Below are 20,507 nucleotides of genomic sequence, written 5' to 3' on the forward strand. Positions count from 1 at the left end.
TGTTAGTTGCTCTAATTAGTTAATCTAGTTAGTTAGTTAATTTTTAAGAGAGTAGGTATTTCCTCTCTTTGAAACTCTGAAAGCAGAATTCCACCATGTTTTAGAGGCCGCTGTGCTATGGATGAGAAAGCTGCCATCCCTGGCAATGTACATCTTCTCTCTATGTTGTTTAAAGTGTGCCATCTCTGTCCATTATTCCCTGTTGACTGGCATGGGTTTGGCATGGGGTTCATTCCTGTGCTCTGGCCTTGCTTCCTGTTCCCAGTATCTTGCCTTTGGAACCCTAACAGATGGAGCTGAATCCTCTCACAGATCCTTCTCATCGTTAGAGCTTAAAGTTCTATTTTAAGGTTTGATTAACTTTCCTAGAAGTTTTCATAAATGCCTTAAATTCTTCTGTTAATGAGTTTGTGTTCAATCACAACTTAACTTTTTAAATGTGGCACTAAAAGTCTATTATTCTTTAAATGGCAAAGTTTACTGTCGAAGTCTCAACCTGGGGCGGGAACTTCTTTTCCCTTTCCTGTAACTTAAAGGATGCACTGACTTACGGTGCCTGAGATTTGGTGATGAGTTCCCAGAAAGGCAATGTGACTCGGTCTTGACCTCAGAAGCACCAGAATACATTCACCTTCAAAAGTGACAAGTTTGATAAGAGTGTTTGATAAGACCAAGAAAATTAGCACAAAAGTATACCAAAGCTGCAAAGAAGTTGTCAGTAAAGGACTCTTACCACAAAATGTGTAGGCCATGTGCCTGTGAACTCGAAGTTTGTGCAAAATGTGGAAAGTAAGAAGAGATCATTATTCCATTTAATAAAGAACCAGAAACTTCAGAAAATACTGAAAATTTAGGTTCTAACCATAGAAGAATGTGCAAATGGAAGGAAGACAGTAATGTGGACTTAGATGCTGAGTCTGACTCAGATGATGAAGATGGGGACACTCAGGCCCGACAGCACCGAGTCAGCTGCAGGGGGACTCAGAAAAGACTGTCCCAGTAGGCAGAACGGACTCCTGAGCAACGTCTGTATTTATCATATTTGAGTAATAGGATCTTAAAGGTTTTCACAGTAATACTTAAGCTGTGTATACAGAATATGTGTGGTCACACCATGGCACGTAGTATAAAACCTATAGAAATTGTTTAGAAGATCATATAATCTAATGTCAAATAATTGGTGATTATATCGGAACAATTTCATGGAAAGCTAAAATGACTCTCAGAGTACATTTCCATAACTGGACCTCAGGTATGTGATTTCTTTAGCGAAAGTCCCCTTACATCGTACAAAGCAAAACAGTTTACTTTTACACACACATACAATCATGTGTAATGATTTTCCTTCAAAAATGTTTTTATATACTTCATTCTATTTCTTTAACCTTTTCCTAGACTGGAAATAAATACTTAGAAAATAATGTGTAGGCTGTATAGTTACTATCTGGGAAGGAAAATCTAACATTCATACTGGAGCAGAGATACTTGCAGTATCAGAAGCTCCTGTGATTTTCTCCCTCATCCGCTTATCCTTCCCAGAATGCCATCCTCCTGAATTACCACTTCATTGCCAGTGTTTTTACTGGTTCACAAAGCAAGTTTGTGATGATTGAAATCTGTGTCCTTGTCTTTAAAACCCCACGGAACAGTGACCAGGTAGTACAATGAACTTTTCCACACTCTAGCCAGAATCCCAATTTTAATCTTTTACTATGTTTCCTTTGTGTCTTTATCTCTACGAATGTATATATGATGCCCATGTGCATGAACATATGTATGTATATATTTGCTGAGCCATTGAAATAAATGGGAAAACGTAGTTTTGGGAAAGTTGCCATAGTTTTTACATTTCTTAAAATTCTTCTTCTGAGGACTGAATATTAATCACTGACATAAAAGAGGATACAAATGTCATTGTCTTTGAGGTTTTCATCCTGTCATTGAGCTTACATTGTTGGTTATGGATAAATGCATAATGATATTTTTGATAGTGAAAGTAGAAAATCCAATGTGAAGTTCCATGAGTCAGTAATGGCTAGTCTAACTGTATAAGTTCATTGATATATATATAGAGAGAGAGATCGTGGTTCTGGTTAATCTTTGTGTATGATATTTATTTTATTTGTGATTTTTTCATATAATAAAACTTATTAATATATAGAAATTCTTTTAAGATGAGTTTCAAATTTCTAACACTTTACATTAAGTTTTGATTGTCTTTTTGATTATCTAAAATACGTATACATACTATGTCAGTGTGATGTAGCATTCATTTTTAGCCTTTGTATAACATAGGTGTTATGGTTCATCTTACAGGGTTTCCATGGTCTCTTGGACATCAGGCATTTATCTTCTAGAGTACAGATGTCAGAGATCACAGCACCAGATGGCCCAGGTCTGGTACAGGCTCCTAATTCTACTTCCAGGAACTTGCCTTCTCATTGTTTCTCTACAGTTTGCATAGAGATAGAGGAATTTCCATATAATCAGAGTTATCTTAACCTGTTCTGAAAAGATTACTATTCAATTTGTCTTCTAAACCAAAAGACCTATTGAAGCCCCAACTCCAGAAAACAGCCCCTGGGTGCCAGGTTGGGGCTTGATAGAGATTTTGGGGACTGTTATGAGGTCCCTAACAAGTGTCCTCCTTAACTTGTAGTTTTATTTTTTTGTCTTTTCTTACTTGTACGGTTTGCCTTGAGAAAACTCTTCCGAGAAGTGTGTGGTATAAGGAATGCTTCTAACTAGGATTTCTCCGCCCTACTCCAGGCAAAATCAGGTCTCGGCATGCTTGTCATTCAGAGTCAATCAAGTCTTGAGATAAAAGACACCAGACTCTAGAAGCCTTCTGACACAAACAGGCTTTCTAGTAATGCTGGGTCCCTGTGTTTCAGCTACTTGCTGAAGTCCACGTCCGCAGCATGTGACACCATTGCTGCAAAATCAGAAACTCTTCCCATCTACAGGAAACAAAACAAAAAGAACTGTTTACACAATATTATCCATTAGATTTGCATTGCGCATTTTAAAACCTGTTCTGGGTGTTCTGAATTCTCATCAGTGTGTTGATTTCTAGGTCATCTTTTCATCATGATAAGTTAAAAGAGAAGAATTCCTGACAGTAAGCTGTTCTTTTAGAACCTTTATGTTACAAAGGTGCTTTTGAAGAATAGATAGACTATTGGGTACTTCTTCTAAACTTGAGAAAGTGAAGTTGTGGAGAAAGGGTATTTTCAAAATGCTTTCATCAATGCAGTGGGAGAATTACATGAGCTTAACTTAAAAATAATTAACAACATTTTCTCGCTCTGGAATATAAGTGTATCGTGCTTAGTCTGAAGTGAGTTTAGAACTTTGTTCATGATTTGACATGTGTGGCAAAAAGGACAGAATCCAAATTTATACAGGAAACAGAGGCATGGAAGATGTGTCATTTACAGTTTACTCTTAACACCTTTTCTGTTTAATGAGCAGAAATTTACCAGGGCTCTTTGGTGTCCCTGTACCATTTTATGCACTTATGTGGGTTAAAAAAAATGTATGTTTATTTTACTTTTAACATTTGACATATTAATAATGGGCTATAAGAGAATACAAATACAAAGTTTGAAATTCTAGTATTTAAAACTTAAGCCTATCTTATCAAATACTCAGTTTAAAAAATACATTTCAGTAAAGTACACACACATGTAAACTTTTTTTTAAAAAAAAAAACAGTAAATTTCAAGATTTATCCAAATCTGTATCTTCTCTGCTGATCTCTCTGCCCATGGCAACACACACTTACACATTGCAGCACCCCCGGAGAGTTAGTAGTAGGGGTTCTGGTGGTTTACCCTTGAGTCTAGTGTATATCTTCTAAAACAAAGGTATATGGTAAACAATTTCTAATGTAACAAAATAGTCAGACCATATGAGAATTTCTTCAAAGTCCCTAACTGTTCTTTATTGTATTTTTACCTTCGTTTTTTATTAAAGACCTTATTAATGAGCACACATTGTACTTAGCACTTATATCTTTTTGCTTAACGTGATGTTGTTTGTAGCTCAGCTGAGGTTCTCCTATAGCGGATCAATGTTCACATTTTGTCTGATACTTTTGTCACTATCATTTATCTTGCTCCCATATTTTCTGTAATGGAATTGGAGGGATTTGGTTAAATTCTGGTTGAGTATTTTTGGCAGTGATACCTCATGAACACTGTTTATCTCATTTTGTATAACATTACTTGGCAAATGCTAGGAAGTCTCACATCAAGGACACAAAGTGGCCACTAGGTTAATCATGTGTATTCTCCATCACTTGGGAGTGTTTGTGGATAGTTTTACTTTGGACTCAAGCTTGTTCTTACCTGGTGATATTTTTATTGGTGATTCTAACATTCTCTTATGATTCTTGCCTAAGAAAGAAACCAACTTCTAGTCCTGAATAGGCTCAAAATCAAGTCCTATGACCTTTAATCAGCAGACTGTCTTCTAATCAATAACAAGTTCATTTGATCCCTACTTATTTTCTAAGCCTGGTGTCTTATACACGGGAAAAATGCAAAATACAACTTGCCCATTTAAAACCCTTATTTATCTATCCTCATGCTTTTAAATTTCTTTTTAGGTTACATACATACACACATGTATACACACATAAGAGAGAGTGTTGTTTTTAAGTTAGTGTAGGAAATCAACCTAACTTTATTCTGGACCCATTATTATGTCTTCAGATATAAAACTGGGAGACATATAAGAGAAGAGAAAGAAAGAAAAGGAAGAAGAAGAAGAAGAAGAAGAAGAAGAAGAAGAAGAAGAAGAAGAAGAAGAAGAAGAAGAAGACCACCTACATCACTCCTATTAAAAAATGAGTTCTAGATTGGTATCAAATTCTTACTGACAGAATTTGTCCAACTCTTGTTGCTTTTTGTTTCATATCATATCATTCCTGTAGTGGAGAGTTAAGTTTCTAGATTCAGAGAGCCCATTTATGAAATGATTATGATAGAAACATCTGATTAGGCAAGAAGCATAAGCAGAAAGAGTTTTTAAGTGCCTCTCAGGCTTCCGTCTTGCAAGATGGGGATAAGTCATCTTGAAATGATTAGTTCTTTTAATAAAAGTCATGACTATAAAAATGGTATTTCTTTTATTTTCATAAATTGAATCTAAATTATTTACACAAATGAGTTTTGATTTCTCTACTGTTTTGAACCTCTTCAATGTTGAAACATTTTCATTTTTTGAAGATGAACTTTATTTTTGAAAAACAATTGGAATTTGTGAACTAAGCTTGGTGACTAAGAACTGTGAAATAAACAAAATAATAACCAATTTGGTAACAACAAAATATTTTTGCTGAAAGTACACAAAATACTGCAGTGGATAAGGGACCAATTATTGTGTCATAGTTCTCAACTATTTACAAATATCAAATGCTCATGGTTTATATAGTTTATTGGTTTAATATTTATTTAATAATTATATAAGACAAGCACTATATCTTCATTACAACTGTTGAAAAATGAAAACTCTTTTCCATATCTTGCAATAGGGGATAACTGGGTCTCCCTCAGTTGCCTTTGCTATCTGTTCCCATTCATGGGATCTTTGTCTCTCTAATTTGTTTTTCCTTGCTCACAAACATCCTGTGTGTTGACATGATCCATGGCTCCCACCCAAGGTGTACCCATCCGAAGATTGTCTAACACATCCTCCAGCTCATTGATGTAACAGTTCCCGTTGTCTTTCTTCTGTCAATCAGGACATCAGTCTTATTTCCTTTTTTACATAGTAGTTACTAATTCATTAATTATAGATTCATTAAGTATCTGTTACATACAAGACAATGTACTAAAATATGAAAATATGAAGATATGGTGAGATCTTTCTTAACTTAAGAGTATGGGCTAATTAGCAAGACTTCCAAGTCATAAGCAACAATTTAATACAATAAGATAAAGTACAAGTATAGTCTATCCCTTAGGGAACTCTATGATTGGCAAATATCCAGTCAACTCTTATTTGCCAGTACTATTTTCTCTATCTATTCTCAATAGAATAACTATGATGTTGGTTGGCCTTCTCAGTTACTCTCCACCTCATGCTTCGTCAACAGCACAGGGTCTCTCACTTGAACCCTGAACTCAATGATTGAGTTAGTTAAGGTAGCCCGCTTGCTCTGAGCATCCCCTGTTTTCACCTCCAGCACCAGCATTACAGGTGGACTGCCATGCACACCTTACATTTCTGTAGATCCTGAAGATCCAAACTCCAGTCCTCTCACTCACACGTGTGTCAAGTGCTTTACCCATTCCCAATACTTTATTTTTTTCATGATAATATGAGAATTTTAATCAGCAAAAGTCTATTACAATTCATCCTTTCTTTTTTGTTGTTAGATATATTCTTTATTTACATTTCAAATGTTGTTTCCTTTCCTGGTCCCGCACCTCCTGAAAACCCCCCTAACCCATCCTCCCTCCCCCTGCTCAGTAATCCACACACTCCCTCTTCCCTGTCCTTATTAGCCAACCATTGAACTGAGCATAGGGTCCCCAATGGAGGAGCTAGAGAAAGTATCCAAGGAGTTGAAGGGCTTTACAGTACTATAGGGGGAACAAAACTGTGAACCAACCAGTACCCCCAAGAACTCCCAGGGACTAAACCACCAACCAAAGAGTACACATGGAGGGACTCATGGCTCCAGCTGCATAGTAGAAAATGGCCTTGCTGGACATGAAAGGGAGGAGAGGCCCTTGGTCCTGAGAAGGCTTGATGGCCCATTTTTTTTTTTATTGTTTGTTTAGAAGAGTTTTCTTTAAGGGACTGGGCACCAGGAATTTGACCATGTTCCATATGGGCAGCACAAATTAAACTTAGTATTTCTTTTCTTTTTTTCTTCACTGCTTTTCATTTCTTCATTTCTGTGTGTGTGCATGGGGGGCTTCATATGGTTGGAGAGATGAACCAAGGAAGAATGGGAAGAACTGTAATTGGAGTACATTATATGAAACTCTCAAATAACCAAATAAACATATTATGAAGAAAAACTAGGCATCTTGCATTTTTGGACTACTTCAGCTAACAATCATCCTTTCACAGTCATGAGAGAGAGGTCATTTTCATTTTTCTCTGGTAACTTTGTGAGAACTAAGTAAGGATGGTACTTTCCATGTTAGAACCCATGTACTCTTAAAGGATGTGACAAAACATTCAAAAGTGAATAGGAAATTGTTTGATCTGAAAATGCAAAGAAACTACCCTTGAACTGTTGCTTTATTTAGGGATTTGACTTGAGTTAGAAGTCCTAAGGGAACTATTTGCTTCTTTGCTTAGTTTTTGTTTGCTTTCCTTGTTTTGTTTTCTATTAGATTGTATTTTGATATTTTTAACTTGTGGTTTGAGTGGACTCCACAAGATTACAAGATACATACACTTTTCCCTTACTCTTTGGTAAGATGTCAAGCATACTATTAGAACCTTAGACATATTATTAGTCCTCAAAACATCTATAGAAATGTGGATTCATGTTTTTTTTTCATTGTGGCCTTTGGGCACAGGCTCTCAATTTTCTTTGGTATATTTCAAATGTGCAAAGGATCTAGTAATAAGTATCTATTGCAAACCTACCTGATTCCTGGATGTTTAAAAATTACTAGAATAGGAGACCTGTAATAGGAATCAACTGCACTCCGGAACTGTACAGTGCCCAGGTCAGGTAGTTGAAGAGAGCAAATGTTGTCTGTCTGTGGGTCTGTACTGTGGTACCTACTGTCTGCTTCCTGTCTGTCTAGCAGACCCAGAGGACCCGAAATTCTCCGCATCCACCGCCCCCTCCACTTGGTTGCCAATCGACTCCTTCCTATCTTCCTCCAGGACCTCTGCACAGGCTCTCCACAATATTGACTGTCCCATAATCTATACTATTTGGATTAAAGAGAAAAAGATCATTGAGTCTAAAAAAATTTTACTGAAGTAAAATAATATTTGCTCAAGTCAGCATTGGGCTATAACTCTAGTCTGAATAATTGTCCACATAGAATGAAGCATTCTATGTCTCAGCCTCTTCTGTTATTAAGCACATGCATGTATGAATCTAGCGCTAGATGATATCGAAGATCTTCTGAGTCTCCAGAATTCCATTGTTTTTATAGATATTGATTTTTTTTTACTTAAAAAAATTCCCTAATCTTTATTATGAAGACCAACATCCAACTCACTACGACAATCAGCATGAAAATCATAATTTTACAGTTAATTGAAATATTCACTGAAGGTGCAGTATAGTTACAGATATGCCATCATCAATCTCACCAAAATGCTGAAAGATTAGGGTTCTGCAGTTACTCTCCAAACGGAAGCTGACCTCTGGTCTTCTGGGATTAGAATAGAAGGATAAGAGGGAAGGGATTTCAGGAACCATGTTCCCAACTAGATCTACTAGATTCCAGATCTAGTGAATTGAATCAAAGAAGTAGATGCCATTCCCTTACAGGAATCACTCTCCCTACTAAAGATCCAGTCTCCACAAGAACCAGGTTCACTCCCTCAGGTATTCAAACCCAAGCAGGAAACTGTCACCAGGTGGCGCCAAACTGCAGCTAAGGTTGAGGTGGATTTGAATCATACAATGTATATCTTAGGTCCCCAAGTAATTTTTAAAATTTTTTATTGTTTTTGAGTCATCTATAACATTATGAGCAAATTCTGTAAGTTCTGACAACTCATTTATCCATATGGGTAAAGTTGAAAACCTCCAAGTGTTGATCAAACTCAAGCCTTCTTCCTTTTTGTTTTTGTTTTGTTTTGTTTTTTATTTTTTGTTTTTGGTCTTGTTTTCTTCCTTCTGAACACTCTCGTTCATTCACTTGGAAAGACCAACTATTTGCTAAATTTCCGTCTTCCTATGCCTTTGCCAATCCTCTTCTTTTGTCTGGGATGCATTTCCGGCCACAGCCTTTGTGTTCTAGATCTAATTAAAAGCTTTTGCTCTGAAAAGGTCAAACCTGTAGTCATCTCTCCCTAAAGTGTCACCTTCTGTGAACCTCCTTGGGCCATTTCCAGCCTTCCAAAGGGCAGAGTCAATAGTCCGAGTTCTCTAGCCATCCAAAACACTTTGTTCATGTTTGTTATAGTTATCACATTAAGACGTCTTCATTGTGTTTGTCAGTTTGCTACTTAGTAGGAAGGCCATTCAAACATGGGAGCAAGCCAGACTTTCCAACTTTGCATCATCATTGACTAAAGTGACAAGGCTCTCACACTGAGCCTCTAAACACACACAACAGTTTAATAGAACATTTATGTTTAACTTCTAAGACGGATTAAATTTGAATAAGTGAAAGAAGGTAAGCATTAGAAAGAAGAACTAATGATCATCTTTCTATAAAGGAAAGTGTTTGACAGTAGAGGTGAGCACTGTGTTCTTTGGTTTGTGTGACTGCAACTATAACAAAATATCCCTAAGCATTATAACATGTTCTTGCAATAATGCTCCACAACGATATGGGTGTTTGTGTGTGTTAAAATTTCTTTTTTTTTTAATTGGTTATTTTATTTGTTTACATTTCAACTGTTACTCCCCTTCTTAGTTTCTCCCTCTACAAACCCCCTATCTCCTCCCTGTTCCCTGCTTCTATGAGGATGCTCCCCCCCCCACCCACCCACTCCTGCCTCCCTGCCTTAGCATTCCCCTACACTGGGTCATCAAGCTTTCATAGGACCAAGGGCCTTCCTCCCATTGATGCTCAACAAAGCCATCCTCTGCTCCATATGCAGCTGGAGTCATGGGTCCCTCCATGACTTTGGTTAGTGGTTTAGTCCCTGAGAACTTTGGGAGGTCTGTTTAGATGTTATTGTTGTTCTTCCTATGGGCTTGCAAACCCTGTTCAGCTCCTTCAGTCCTTCCCCTAACTCTTCTATTGGGTCCCCATGCTCAGTCCAGTAGTTGGCTGCATGCAACCTATGATGGTCTTTGTATGAGAGAATAACATGCAAATATTCCTCCTAGTTACCTTCTTAACCTACTTGATTATCATTGAATAACAACTGGTATATAATTTTACATTGACACCTAAAGTACTACAGTTTAGTTTCAACTCAAGAGGTAGTTTATTTAATGAACCAAAAAGGAATTTAATCCTACCTCTGGTTCACAGAGAGGGGAATGTAATATAGAAAATGTAGATGAACTCCAGCTTCTTTATGGCAAAACAGTAAGCAGAGGCTCCACTTCTTCCACTGCTACTGACTTTCTTTGACCCACAGTCTAATGGGTCATCTTGATTTACTTACTTTATGAAATGGGTCAAGAAATCTGAAAAAATAGTGGGAGAATAAAACCCCAAGTGGCACATACGATTGTTAAACGTAAGCTGAAAAATCCTCCCGTCCAAATGCAAGCTTACTTTATAATTCCATGCCAATCCTTTGGTTCTTAGATCTTCTTTATGTTTGTGTGAAGTGCTTTAGAGATGCTCTAAATCCTTTCTGCTTTTGATCTGGTCTGGGATGCTATTTTGGCAGATAGAGGACTTGGAGTATCCCACAGGGACTGTTTGCTTTCTTATCTAATCTTTAGTGCATCTCGCAGCAAAACAGGCCACTTGGTGATATCACTCTGCCAGATGAAGGTTGTTTGAGGATACACAACTCTTGTCGCTTTTAGTGTGCATGTGGGTAAATAACTGAAGGCATCTCCAGCTCCTGACTGCACTGTGTATTGGGGATCTGCAGCTTCATTTTGCATCTCTCTTTTAAGGACAGGCTTCAATTCAGAACCCAGCAACTGTTTTCTAAATAGGCCTGCCCTTCTGCTTAGGCAGCCCATGTTAAGAAACCCCACAAAAAGCAAACTTGGTGTTGTTGTATTTTTAATTTGCTACTACCTCCCCACTTGTGAAATACTTGGCATGGCTCACTTGGCCCGAACTTTTCACCTGTTTCTTCCTTTTCATCTCCTTAGCCACTTGTAAAAGTAACTCCAAAGAAAAGATCCATTGCCGTGTTCTGTCCCGCTTTGATCACACACGAATTGTTTGGGTAAAGCTTCAGACCCTACAAGCCTGCCTGCTGAATAAGCCTTAAAGTACCCACGAGGCTCTGCAATTTGTAAAAGGGCTGATACCAATTTGGGAACTGGTGAGTTCCCTGGGTTACTTCAAACACAAGTTCTTCTTTTTTTTGGCAGGCTTGGCCACCTGCTAACAAACCAGAAACACTCAGTAGGTTGCAAGCAATGCTCAAAAAGAAAATAAATATATTGATGCCAGAAGCTTTAGAGACCATTACAAAATCTCAAGAATGAAGGGATGGAGAGGGTAGATGCTGGCGGCCGCAGGAGAATCTGGCTCGAACCATGAACTGAAGCATTTTCAATTGGCAAGAAAGTCAGACATAGCAAAAGAACAATGACTTGATTTACCACTGGGCAATGGATAAATGCTACCCTATGACGCTGCCGATCAGTTTGATGATCCCTGTGCAGGATGTGCTCTCTGACTCCTCCTGCTGAGAGGGCAGCAAGTGCTCCAGGGACACTGTTGTGATGTCTGCTGAGTCTTCTTGTCACCATTCGGAGGGTGATACCCAGAAACAGATGTTCAGCAGGTGTTGCTTCAGGCTGAGGTTTCCACCAATCGGTGATAAAGAAGAGTGAGAAATCCAATAACCTATGTGTACAATGAAGGACAGTCAAGGGAAAGGGCTGCTTAGTCTTTTGAAAATTGCTATATAAAATGTGGGTAACAATGCCAACAGAATATCTTTGTGGCATAATGGAGGAAACAGAACATAGTGCTTTATCTTTCCTTTATCAAGCAATGAATCCTTGCTGCATTCAGACAAGTCTTGTCAAATTAGAACAATTTGAAGTAACTGAGACTGCATTTCTTTATTTTAACCTCCGGGTGGTGGGTTTAAGTCTCTATCTTAGAGCCACTGCTCTATGTTTTTTCAAGTATTTGTTGAAAATGGTTGGTAGTACATGCTTCAGGGATACCTAGTACAGTGGAAGTCCCTTGTCCCTGATACTTGCTACTACCCTAGAGTGCCCAGTGGAATGATCATGTGAAAGTCTGCTCTGTACAGGCAGGACTGCATCTTTTTGCCTGTTTAAATTTCCCCTTCTCATCAAAACTTAGTGTTATGTGTTTTGTTGCTTTGTGTACAGGACTGGTGGTGATCCACTCTTCTGTGGGACATGAGTTCTTGTAGGGTGAGGCTGAGGTTGAGGTCAGATGTCTTCCTCAGTTACTTCCCTTATCATTTTTCGACAGTGAATCTGAAGCTCACTGTCTGGGCTCTGCTTCTCCTCAACACTGGGGTACCACACAGCCAAAGCTGCTGCACCTAAATTTGGATGTGACTGGTGAAGATCTTGGCTCAGGTCCTCATGTTTGCATGGTAAGCATGTTACCAAGTGAACTCTATCCCTACTCTCTTATTTATCTAAGACAGCTTTGAACATCAGTTCTTTTATATAATATTAATTCATATTTTCATATGCAATTCATAAGTTTATATCTTGTTGCATTTAATATATTATCGAAGACTGCCCATTTAAGCACTATTCTATAGAAGATTATGTCTTAAAAGATGTTATTTCCTCTGTTTCTGGTGTAACTTACATTTTGTTGCTGGTCCGGAAAGAAGGAAATCATAACTTAATATAGGAAAAACGTGTGACGAAACAAAGGAATTTTAGAATGTAAACATGGAGCACGGTAAGCCGTAAAGGAGAACCTTTTTTTTTCTCACTGAATGGATAACTTCATTTTCATGATGCAGGGAAGTTTGGTGTCACAGGCATTTTGAGACTAAGTTCTTCTTCCATACAACATATCTTCAAATATGTTCATAGTTAAATTTCATGTTCCCTCATAGCTATCTCTACATATTTAAAATTGGAGAAGGGGAGATGGCTTATGGGGGAGGGGGAACTAGGAAAGGGGACAACATTTGAAATGTAAATAAAAAATATACCTAATTAAAAAACTTTCCTTTAATTTTTGGGAAATGTGTTTCTCTGTGTGTGTGTGTGTGTGTTTCTTCATTCTTAATAGACTACTCGGTAAGAGTTAGCAAGTACATTTTGATAATAATAAATATACTATTGTATCAAAAGAAAAGAAATTTTCTGTGGGTGTCAAAGGATTTAAGACGATAACTTCAGAAGATTTCTGGTTAAAGACCTAATCTTTTCACTCAACTTGTTGAAGTCTTTACTCATATACACCTGCTTGGATATATTGTGGGAAGACCACAGACAAACAATTAAACTTGAGATGCTTCAGGCAAACCATGCTAGTTCTTACTGTAAAAAAATAAGGGACATTTCTGAGTCATTGCAGTCTTGGAATGCAATACCAAACAAATGAGAACCAGACCACAAGTTGTGAGGCCAAGTACATCATTACCGAGGGAGTAATGCGAACAACTTGCATAAACTGTGGCCGAAACTGAGTTTTTAGCAGACAACCATAACCTTTTGATTGCATCAAGAACAGTTAAAAGCTCTTTAATCTGCATGTTGTTCTTCAGGAAAGAAAAATTCATCAATCCAATTCATAATTTCAGAGACCTGTGATGCTGTAGTTGGAGCTAACCCTGGCTTCTCTGATTCTATTCCTAGTTAGCTACAATAGCAATCAAAGAGAATTAGCTGGGCACCATGTGTCCTGTTTCTATCTGTCGGGAGAGGGAAGGCATGCATAGGTAACTGGGCCTTTCCCCTTCCTTTCCAGTGCAAAAAATGGCTTCTCTAATGCTTTAGATAAGAAAACAGGATATGTTACTTTTGAGTATTTGTGTGGTAAACTATGCTTATCATCTTCCAGGAAATAGATTTTCATTTATGAATTCTATTTCTTCATTCTGATGAGTCACAAGTGTCACAGTCCCACTTCCTTGGGGTCTTCTAACTCCTTCAAATAAACAAAGGCCAAACATCTTTTCTCAAACACTCTACTTCTTGCTGGCCTTAATTTGCAGCAAGCCCTCTACTTCTGCCTCCCAAGTGCTTAGATAACAGGTATCCACCACTAAACCTAACTTTGTATCACTTTCCCTGCCCCCTTCAGGACACTCTGTGCTGTAAAAGCAAAATATATAAAATGCACCTTCTGTGACAAAGAATAAAACCTATAATTTCTGCCTAGTTGCATACACTTTAGTAATCTTTAGCAACCATTTGCTAAGGATTCCATAATACATTTTGTAATTTTTTAATGTCCTAAATTGTTTATTGGGTATGACTTTTACAGACATTGTATGCATTGGCAATAATGGAGGAGCTGAAGAGTATAGTGAGTTCTCCAGGCTGCACATTGAGTGTGATGGAACTTGGGGTCCTTTCCAAGGCCACTGCTCTTGCAGCCAGCAGATGTCAGCCCAGGCATCTCTCTGTGCTTGTGGGCTGCTTTGGTGGTGCACCGGGCATTAGGTTTTCCTTTGAAAGATGTATGGATTGGATTGATGAGGATAGTTTAAATAAATGTATATGTGGAATCTTTTCCAACGCAGAATTCAAGACTCTCAAAATCCTACCATGGCATCCAGCTTTTGTCAGCCACATACTGATGGCTTTGGGTAAACTGTTTATTACTGTGATGGACAGGCTTGCCATATATGGAACCCTTAGGAGCTGGGTGTTTGCAACCACCATGAAGGACACATATCCTGGATATGACATAACCTTGCTTGGCCTTGTATTCCAGCTTTCATACCCTATCAGGCTGGGTGAGCCAGGCAGAGACCCTGGGCAGTGCAGGGAGCTGGTGATATTGCCAGCAGCAGAGCCTTGGATCTTTGTACGTCACAAAGGACTTCTTCCTCCAAGAGCTCCTGGATGTATTTATATGCACTAAACTGCCTCACCTGAATGCTGCCACCAGAAGAAAGGAAGAAGCCTTTCTTTGTATTTTGTAATTTTTATCTTGAAAAAAAAACATACATTATTTACAACCTAAATAAAATGCTTATGTTCAAAGCTCTGCATATAACAGAACACATGTTTATGTATTAGACATCACTAGAAATCTTCTCCTAGTTGGGCTGGGTTATTATTTTGAATATCACAATCTAATTTGGCACTATGCTGTTTGGAAAAAAATATCCTTTAAAAAAGAAAGTTAAGAATTCTCTTGAGTAGTGTCTGATATACTTTAAACTCAAATTTTTATATTCTGCCTGACTCTTTCTTCTTGGTCATTATATTTTTTTTCTACTGCGATTATAGAAGCCAGGTCCTCCTCTCCAGACCTACCAGAGCAAAAGCTTGACTTTCATAAAAAATGACATTAATAAGGCAGTCTGTGTAATGTTTAAATATGGCTGAATCTATTTGCTCAGTACCTAAAATTGAAATTATTTAAAATCAGTTATTCTCACCGGATAACTCCTATTGCCCTGTAACACTTCTCTAACTTTTAAAAAGTTGATCCTTTCCAGTGTTAAGTCTCTTCTATTCTCAACTCCTAAAAAGAAAACAAACAACATATTTTCAGTGTGCATAAATGGCATCTTTTAAATATCTTGCCTTTTTCTGTTCTTTGTCTTTCTGTCTTACAGTTGTCCAGTGCTGCCCCCAGCTTCTACGCCGCCTGTGATTATATATTAATCTGAAATTGTTTAAGACAGTAGTCTAGATCAGCAGAATGGTGTAATGGGCAACAATACTTATTGCCAAGCCTAATGATCCAAGAGTCTTTCCCAACTGGGGGAGGAGAAAACCAACTCTTGGGAAAGTTGTCCTCTGATCTCTACAATTAAGCTGTAGAGCACATAAATAAATGTGCACACACAGGCTCATCCCCTACATCAATAAATAAATGCAATTTATAATTAGCAGGATTATCATGTGTCATTTTGCTAGTAATCCCTTTCTTTAATCATTGTTATAAAATACATGACTTGACAACATAAGGGAAGCAGTGCTTCAGGCTCATGGCTTAAGAGATGTTATTCTAGCATGGTATGTGCTGGAGCACAGGTCAATTCATATTGGTTAGGAATTAGAGAGAGAATTCATGCATAAGCCTTTTCCTTAGGTCTTTAATCACATTGGAGCCCTTAGCTTACGGGATAGTATTACCCATATTCAGGGCTGGACTTACTCGCTGCTTGCTCTTCCCAGGAACTGTTTCACAGACACAAACAGTGGTGCCCTATGTTTTACCAATGATTTGCGGATTTAATTCGATCTTTGGTTTGCATTCATCATCACAGCCGCAGCATCAGTCTTGAACACCCTGACCATCTCTGCCATTTCTCAGATTTCATCCCTGCCTCTTACATTTTAATGATCGTTCTAGGAGCCTCAATCCATTTGATTCTCTTTTTCTTTTCTTTCCATTCTTCTGATCACATATAACTTCTCTCCTTATGTGGCCTGTCTTCCATTGTCTATCAGTACCCTCTTTTCCTCACCTAGCATTTCATTTTGGGATGTCTTGCCTTGTTATTCTCACGTTGCAAATGTTTATTACAGACTAAGTCAAACCCTCTCATCTATCTGTGCCTCAGTGTACCATAATTTGGCTGTAAGAAAAGAACAAGAAAATAGTCATTCTGCTGACAAAATTTCAAGCAACATTAACCTTCAGTGAAATTCTGGATTGACTGATAATTCCATTTTGCATTTTTCCAGAATCAATTTTTTACTGTTTATTGTTTACTCAAATTCAGTGTTTATGCATTCCCCGTCCTGACTCCTATGGATGACCTCACATTTTTTTTTTCACAGATTAAGTCTGGAAGAAATGAGAAAAGGTCTCTTCTACATATAAGTAAATTTATTTACTAAAAAATTGGGATCTGCTTTCCAATTAGAACATGAAAGTTTTAGGACTTACAGAAAATTCTGTAAAACTGAGAGGCTCTGCTCTCCACTAGCTCTTCCCAAAAATTAGCAACTATGTTTCAAGGCTCCTTTCTGGTCTCTTGTTTGTTGAAAGTTGACTTTAAAGAGTTAACTGCCTTTACTTTCAATTTTTTCTGTTTTATTACATCCATTCCAGTGATAATTATGCTTTCATCTCTCTACAAAATTTTTGACGGGTTTTGGTGAAGTCATTAGCGATTTTTGTAATTATATACTATTATCAATGCTTAAATTCCAGTTTTGCTGTATTTATCAGCCATGCTTGGTAAAATCTTCCTGATTTTCTTGAAGCATTTTGTTAAAGGGATTGCAGAGTATCACTTTCCTCTGCTTTGTATACTTACTTGGTTGTTCTTCCTCAGTGCATTGTACTAGCTCCTTGTCTTTCCCTTGATCTTTAAAGGCCTGCGCCGTAAGATCCTGCTATACTACTCCTGGGCATTCCCCAGCATGTAATAAGGATATATGCTCCACTATGTTCATAGCAGCCCTATTTATAATAGCCAGAAGCTGGAAAGAACCCAGGTATCCCTCAATGGAAGAATGGATGCAAAAAATGTGGTATATATATATATATATATATACAATGGAGTACTATTCAGCCATTAGAAACAATGAATTCATGAAATTCTTAGGCAAATGGATGGAGCTGGAGAACATCATACTAAGTGAGGTAACCCAGTCTCAAAAGATCAATCATGGTATGCACTCACTAATAAGTGGATATTAGCCTGGAAAACTGGAATACCCAAAACATAATCCACACATCAAATGAGTTACAAGAAGAACGGAAGGCCCCTGGTTCTGGAAAGACCCAGTGTAGCAGTATAAGGCAAAACCAGGGAAAGTGGGAAGGGGTGGATGAGAGAACATGGGGAGGGAAGGGGGCTTATGGGACTTTCGGGGAGTGGGGGACCATAAAAGGGGAAATCATTTGAAATGTAAATAAAAAAGTATCGAATAAAAAAAAAAAAGGTGTGCACCGCTGCCTCAGCCGCCGCCACCACCACCCATCCCTTGATCTTTAAATACTGGCATCATTCAGAGCGCAGTCCCTGGCCTTGTATTGTTTTGTTTTCTCACCTCGATATCGCTCATTTTTAAATTCCCATCTGCAGCCTTGACTTTTCTTACATGCAGATGTGTAGTCCACATCTCCAGCCTGGTGCTGAACTGAATGAAAACTTAGCATACTCACTCTCTCACACGTTCAACATCTACTCCAACAGATGTCCACGTTCCATTTGATGACAATTTCATTTCCTGAGCTGCCCAAACCAAGTATGAAGTCACACTTGGCAGCCACCAGAGCAAGCCCTGTCAGCACTACTGTCAAAATGAACCTTATTTCTAACCTTGTTTAATTTTATGTTCTTCTTCCATGCAGCATGCTACCTATTTCTGTCCCTTCTAACACACCTTCCAATTTCTCAACAGTAGTCAAAATGACCCCCTGTAATCATAGCTAAGTCAATCTACTCTTCAATAACTTCCAAAGATGTCTACCACACCCAAAAATAAAGCCAAACTCATTCCGATGGACCCATGTTATCTACATCTGATATTTTCTCCAAATCATTTATTGTGCTTCTTTTGTTTTTTTTTTTTTTTTGTTTTTTTGTTTTTAATAACTTAGCCACAGAAGAGCCTACTTCAAGGCATGATCCTATCCTACCTTTTCTCCAGGAATATTTTTCTCCTCAAATTAGATGTTTTGATATTTCTATTTGCTCTCCATTGCATTTATCCAGATGTTCTCCATTGCATTCAGCACAGAGAGATCTGTATATCTTCTATTTTTATTTACATTTTTAATTAGATATATTCTTTACTTACATTTCAAATGCTACCTGCTTTGCCAATTTTTCCCCTCCAGGATAGCCACTATCCAATCCTCCCTCCCCCTGCTTCTAGGAGGGTGGTTCCTCCCACCCAGATCCCTCCCACCTCCCCGGACTCAATTCTCCTACACTGGGGCTTCTATCGAGCCTTCATAGGACCAAGGACCTCTCTTCCCATTGATGCCCGGCAAGGCAATCCTCTGCTACATATGCAGCTGGAACCATGTGTACCTCTTGGTTGATGGCTTAGTACCTGGGAGCTCTGAGGGGTCTGGTTGGTTGATATTGTTGTTCTTCCTATGAGGCTGCAAACCCCTTCAACTCCTTTAGTCTTTTCTCTAGCTTCTCCATTGGGGACCCTGTGCTCAGTTCAATGGTTTGCTGCGAGCATCCACCTCTGGTTTTGTAAGGCTCTGGCAGGGCCTCTCAGGAGACAGCCATATCAGGCTCCTTTCAGCAAGCATTTTTTGGCATCTACGATAGTGGATGTTTGGCGATTGTATATGGGATGAATCCCTAGGTCAGACAGTCTCTGGATGGTCTTTGTTTTAGTCTCTACTCTACACTTTATCTACATATTTGTTCCTCTAAATATTTTGTTTCCCTTCTCAGAAGAACCGAAGCACCCACACTGTGGTCTTTCTTCTTCTTGAGTTTCATGTGGTCTGTGATTCTTCTTATTTCTGATTTGCCTTCATTGACAGAATTCAACTCTTAAAAGAAGAATTTGAAGAAATTTTGTCCATTGTTGTATCTCTGTCTTTGTTTAGTGACAGATACTTTACTTGAACTAAACATGTTTTTTGACTGTTTGAACGGGTATATGAGTTTTCTAATACTTCAGAATAAGCCCATTTCAATATCCTCTTAAATGATGGGACGTTCAAATATCTCTCTCTTGATGGGCTTCTGACTATAAATTTTGTTTGATGGATGTTCACTGGTGAGCTGCCTTTTTATTTTTGTAAGACTCAGCATAGATGAAGCAGGGGGATCAGTTTTAATTCAAACTCTCATTTGAATTTCATATTATTGTGTCATAAAAAATCCTCTTGTCATTAACATCATTATGGATTTTTACTAGCATCTCACAAATTGCCTTGCACCCAAATGGGTCCTTAATAAATACTTGAGTAGTGACTGACTACAGTAATTGAGTCCACTTGAAATTAATTATTTTTATCTTGATCATTTATCCTCCAGTTTGACAGCAAGGCAAGGCTGTTGTAATTTGTTTTGGGTTGTTGTATACAAGTGAGATGGCCCCTGGAGATCCCACATATATATTAATTGATGATAAAGTGGATAGTACTCTTTCTGGCATCTGTTATAAATTTTCAAAGAAATCTCTCTCGTATATTATCATAGAATTTAATAAATCTAGAAACATTTCCAATACATATGTTTATAGTTTTAGATTTTGAACTGTTCCAAGAAGGAATTCTCCTCAGTGGTGTTCCAACCTCCTGCCTATCTCCCCTCCAAACTGTCTAACATATATGCAGAATTACAGTCCCTCATCACAGCAGCAAACAAGGCATTTTTTTTGAAATACTGAAGTTGATTTCCTACTGAATTTTAAATAAAGCCCAACAACATTATCAGCATATATATTAAATGAAAGACCCAGTATCTACCCTATAGCTTCTTTTCAATATTTGCATAAAATGTTTTGTGAAATATTTGGGTAGCATAGAACTAACAGTTTTCTAGTGAAGACAAAATAACTTGAATTTAGGTAAATTTTAAATTGCCTAATTAACATGCAATTGGCTTGATGAAGTCAGGATTTTACTTAG

The 20,507-nt window shown here is 37.9% G+C and overlaps 1 pseudogene; it reads left to right on the forward strand.

Moving 5' to 3' along the window:
• The first annotated feature begins 569 nt into the window (after positions 1 to 569).
• LOC127666651 (uncharacterized protein C9orf85 homolog) lies at positions 570 to 1,003 on the forward strand (annotated as a pseudogene).
• The last annotated feature ends 19,504 nt before the right edge of the window (positions 1,004 to 20,507 follow it).

The sequence above is a fragment of the Apodemus sylvaticus genome, chromosome 16 (assembly GCF_947179515.1).
Source record: "Apodemus sylvaticus chromosome 16, mApoSyl1.1, whole genome shotgun sequence".
NCBI classification, from domain to species: Eukaryota; Metazoa; Chordata; class Mammalia; order Rodentia; family Muridae; genus Apodemus; species Apodemus sylvaticus.